Raw genomic sequence first — 5,748 nt, 5'->3', positions numbered from 1 at the left:
AAGCCAACATCCGGTCAACCTTGACCTGTTGGTATATCATGCTTAGCATCCGGTCACTCCCTTGACCTGCTAAGACTCTCCACCAAGTGTCCGGTCAATCCCTTTGACCTACTTGGACTTTTCCACACCAGACGTCCGATCATCCCTGATCCATCTGGATTTTCCTCTTCGTGCCAAGTATCCGATCACTCTCTTGACCTACTTGGACTTTCCAACACCAGAAGTCCGATCATCCCTGATCCATCTGGATTTTCCCTTGCCTGGTTTCACTCACCAGGACTTTCCAACTGCCTAACATCCTAGTTAGGACTTTCCCACTGCCTAACATCCCAGTTAGGACTTTCCCACTGCCTGGTTTCACTCACCAGGACTTTCCACACTGCCTAACATCCCAGTTAGGACTTTCCAACTGCCTAACATCCCAGTTAGGACTTTCCCACTGCCTAACATCCCAGTTAGGACTTTCCCACTGCCTGGTTTCACTCACCAGGACTTTCCCCGTGCCAAGTCTCCATACTTGGACTTTTCGCGTGCCAAGCTCCCTGCTTGGACTTTTCCAGTGCCAAGTCTCCATACTTGGACTTTTCCAATGCCAAGCTCCCTGCTTGGACTTTTCGCGTGCCAAGCTCCCTGCTTGGACTTTTCCAGTGCCAAGTCTCCATACTTGGACTTTTCCAATGCCAAGCTCCCTGCTTGGACTTTTCGCGTGCCAAGCTCCCTGCTTGGACTTTTCCCGAATCAGGTCAACCAGGTCAACCTTGACCTAAGGTTGCACCTACAATCTCCCGAACACCTATTCTTGTCAAACATCAAGAATACAACTCTCTTCTCGTCAAACATCGTCAAACATCAAAACACAACTCGAGTCAGGTCAACTCGAGTCAGGTCAACCAAGTCAACCTTGACCTAAGGTTGCACCAACAATATGCTTATGTGATTATGCTTTAATATATGGTTTTTGTGAGTAGGAAAGGATCTTACTAAGCCTGTGTGCTTATAGCTTACTTTCCTTGTACCACAGATAAGGGCAAAGAATGGATGAACTAGGGGAGCCGCAGGAGAGGTAGGAGATGTCTGTGGTGGTGGCTCGGCTAAGACAAAATAAGAGACCTGCTTATGTTATTTTTTTTTATGTTGACATGAACTAAGTTTATTTATGTTAATGTTCCGCATGACTTCATGATACTTCCGCTGTTTTACTTTAGAGAGAAATTTTAATATGCATGAATGTTTCCGCAAGTAGTAGTAAAGTAACCTCGCCCTACTAGCAGGAGGGGGCGGGCGTTATAAGTTGGTATCAGAGCCAAGTTAACCTTTCCGCTACACACACATCAAGCCTCCATTCTGCCTCTTCAAGTAAGACTTTATATACTTACTCTATTTTAATTATGCATAATAAGAAATATTTTAGTATCCATGAAGCTAAGTATGACTGATATGGATTTCCTTTATGCATGATAAGCGATATTTAATATGCACGAATATAAGTAGGGATGACTCTAGACTTATGCTAGCCTTATTGTTATTTATGAAAATAGATATGGTTAAAAGACGTGGTAACAGGGCCGATGAGACAGTGACCCCACCAGATCTGACCCAGGTAGTCACAAATCTCCAGCGTTAGATCACGGAACAACAACAGGTAATCACTGCTCTGATGAATCAGCAAGGAAACCCTGTCACCCCACCAGCAAATCAAAATGCAGTGCTCGTCATACCAATAGCTGCACCAGTACCACCGGTCCTGCCCCAGTGGTCCGACAGGAGACCTACTTGATACAGTGGCTAAGGGTGAAGCCGGAAAACTTCTCGGGTACTTGTGAGCCATGGGACGCCCAAGCCTAGTTCAAGACGGTGGAAAGTATTGTGGAATTGCTGGACTGGCCTGTATCGGAAAAGATCAAATGCGTGTCATTCTGTTTTTCTGGAGACACAAGAATGTGGTGGGAAAGAGTTAAGGCTAAGAGACAAGTTAATCTGATGAACTAGACGAACTTCGAGACAAAGTTCTTCGAGGAATTCTTCCATATGCAAGTAATGAACCGGCATTACGACGAGTTCACCGAGTTCTGGCAAGGTGACTTATCAGTGAACGAAGTAGTGAAGCGCTTCAACCGTCTTGCATGCCTCTGCCCAGAGTTAGTCAGCACGAAAAGAGAAAGGGCTAGACTGATGCTGAAAATGCTTCGACCCGAGATAGCATTGAATGTGGTCGGCGGAATTAATAGACCACAGACTATAGAAGAACTGGTCAGCAGTACCCTGATCACTGAACATTATCAGAAGGTGATGAACGAGATTAAGAATCAGGCACAGACGGAAGGACAGAAATCTCAGGGTACCAAAGCGATCTGGAAAGGAAACTCTAATGGGAAAAGGAAGCAATGGAACAACACTAAAGGAGGACCAGCAAATAAGCAACCTAAGTACCCTCAATGTACCATTTGTGGGAAGCAGCATTCCGGAGTATGCCACAAGGGTACGAGAAAGTGTTACAGTTATGGACGGGAAGGACATATGGCCAGAGACTGCCCTACCCAGTCCCAGACACCATCCCAGCAGTATAACCAGAACAGGAGTGCGCCCTCACAGCTACACCTGATGCAAGCTGCCATTGAAGGAACTCCGATTAGCCAAGGGAGATTGGAAGCCCCGCCAGCTACGACGAATGCCAGAGTTTTCTCTCTTACCAAAGATGATATGGCGAGTGCCTCTACAGTTGTCACAGGTCAGCTGCCTATTTTCAGTCAATATACTAATGTGTTATTCGATACTGGGGTGACACACTCGTTCGTCTCTACACCCTTCATGGAGAAGTTAGAGATACCACCACAAGCCTTAAATGGAAAATTCTTAACAACCCTTCCTTCGGGAGAAGTAATGCCATCTACTCATATGCTGCGAGCTACACCCATCAGAATCGCAGACAGAAAACTCTACTGTGATCTGATAGTGCTTGACATGCAAGATTATGACAGTATATTGGGCATGAATTTCCTGAGCAAGTACGACACTTCAATCTAGTGCCGTCAAAGAAAAGTGGTCTTCCGACCTGAAGCAGAACCAATGTTCGAATTTGTTGGAGAACCAAGGAAAGAAACTGGGAGATTCTTATCAGCCATAAAAGCACAAAAGATGTTAAATAAGGGATGTACTGGGTTTCTAGCACAAGTGATCGATACAAGTCATGCTGAGGACCAGAAACTAGAAAATGTCAGAGTGGTGTGCAACTATCTAGAAGTGTTCCCCGATGAACTACCAGGGTTAGCCCCCGATAGAGACATAGAATTTGTGATCGAACTGATTCCTGGTACTAAACTGATCTCTAAAGCACCTTATCGTATGGCGCCGGCTGAGTTGAAGGAACTTCAGGGACAGCTACTAGAGTTACTTGACAAGGGACTTATTCGCCCGAGTCACTCTCCATGGGGAGCTCCAGTACTATTTGTGAAAAAGAAGGATGGGTCTATGCGAATGTGTATAGACTACCGAGCGCTGAATAATGTGACAGTCAAGAACAGGTACCCTCTCCCCCGGATCGACGACCTGTTTGACAAACTAAAGGGTGCAACCGTTTTCTTAAAGATTGACCTAAGGCCCGACTATCATCAAGTGAAAGTGAAGCAGGATGATATACCAAAGACGACATTTCGAACGAGATACGGACACTATGAGTTCATAGTTATGCCTTTCGGAGTGACAAATGCTCCAGCTGTATTTATGGACCTAATGAATCGGGTGTTTACGGCATATCTCGACAAATTTGTCATCGTCTTCATTGACGATATCCTCATCTATTCGAGAACCCAAGAGGAGCATGCTAAACACCTGAATACCGTACTACAGATTCTTCGAGAGAAACAACTATACGCAAAGTTCTCCAAATGCAAGTTTTGGTTCGATCGAATATCATTCTTGGGTCATGTCATCTCCAAGGACGGAGTAATGGTAGATCCAAACAAGATCGAAGTCGTAAGTAACTGGAACAGGCCGAAGAATGTCAGTGAAATCAGAAGTTTTCTCGGGCTAGCAGGCTACTATCGGAAGTTTGTGGAGAACTTCTCTAAAATTACAGCCCCTATGACAGTTCTCACCAAGAAGAACAAAAAGTATGAATGGACGGATGAATATGAGAAGAGTTTCACGGAATTAAAAAGGAGACTGACCAGTGCTCCAATCCTTACTCTTCCGGAAAGTAACAAAGGCTTCGATATGTACAGCGACGCTTTCAAATTAGGACTTGGAGCTGTACTCATGCAAGACGGCAAGGTCATTGCATACGCCTCTAGACAACTCAAAGAGCATGAAAAGAACTACCCCACTCATGACCTAGAACTAGCAGCCATGGTCTTTGCTCTCAAAACATGGAGACATTATTTATATGGAGTCCGGTGTAAGATTTATACTGACCACCAGAGTCTGAAATATTTCTTCACCCAGAAAGATCTGAATATGAGACAACGCAGGTGACTCGAGTTAGTTAAGGACTATGACTGTGAGATCTTTTATCATCTTGAAAAAGCGAACAAAGTGGCCGATGCACTCAACAGGAAGACTTGTGCCACCAGATGTCGCTATTTTAAGTTCGAGGATGAACTTTCTATGAGGTATGGGCTACTGTAACACCCACGAAATGATAAGCTATACCTATGAGTATTTTTCTTTTAGAATAAAAGAAAAAAAAAGAGAAATGGAAATAGAAACCAAAATGAAATAAAAAGAAAGTGAGGTTAAGGTTTGAACCTTGAACCTCCCACAAATGATAGAGTTAAATTGGTGTATGGTAACCACTAGAGTAATGAATAATGGATGAATAGAAATGAATAGAAATTGTAGTTAAAAGTGAGAAGATAGTTAAGTAAAGGAACAAGAGAAAATCAAGTAGCTTACCTCCTCTTCCTCTTGGTTAAGAAAAGAAGCAAGCAAAAGACAAGTTATCTTTTCTCCCTTCTTCTCTATTTTCGTGGGAATTAAGAGAGTGAGGAGATAGAGGAGTTAAGGGGATGAATGAGGACATGTTCATTATCATTGGGAATAAATAGGAATGAGAGAAGAAAAGGGAAAGAAAATTAGTTAATTCTTCCTTCTTCTTCTTCTTCTTCCTCCTTCTTCCTTCTCCTTCTTCCTTCTCCACCGAAACCTAAACCTCTTCCTCTTTCATTTCTGAAAATCCAAGAAAAGTTTCTTCATGCTAAGAAAAACAAATTCACAAGAAGGAGTCCTCAAAGATTTACTACTTACAAGCAAGAGAAGAAAGGAGAAAAATAAGAGGAGAAGTTTCTTCTTCCTCTTCACAAGGGTACCATCTTCTTTAGGAAAAACAAGCAACAAGTTGTAAGTATCCCCTCACCTGTGGTACAAGTTGTTTACGTATTTTCCATGAGGTTGGAATGCTTAAAAACCTAGGATCACTTCTTTGAAGTTTCAGCCATGATTAATTCTAGGGTTCAAGCTTAAAATTTAATCTAGCATGCTCATGGATCCCCTTATGATATGATATGAAGTTAGCTTGATATTCATGCTTGTATGTTGTTTAGAACTTATTTCCCTCTTCATGAAACTTTCAGCCATGATTAATTCTAGGGTTCAAGGAAGCTTAAAATTTAATCTAGCATGCTCATGGATCCCTTATGATATGATATGAAGTTAGCTTGATATTTATGCTTGTATGTTGTTTAGAGCTTATTTCCCTCTTCATGAAACTTTCGGCCATGATCAATTCTAGGGTTCAAGGAAGCTTAAAATTTA

The sequence above is a fragment of the Zingiber officinale genome, chromosome 3B (genome assembly GCF_018446385.1).
Source record: "Zingiber officinale cultivar Zhangliang chromosome 3B, Zo_v1.1, whole genome shotgun sequence".
Lineage (NCBI taxonomy): Eukaryota > Viridiplantae > Streptophyta > Magnoliopsida > Zingiberales > Zingiberaceae > Zingiber > Zingiber officinale.
The sequence above is the reverse complement of the archived record's forward strand: the minus strand, read 5'-3'. Positions refer to the sequence as shown.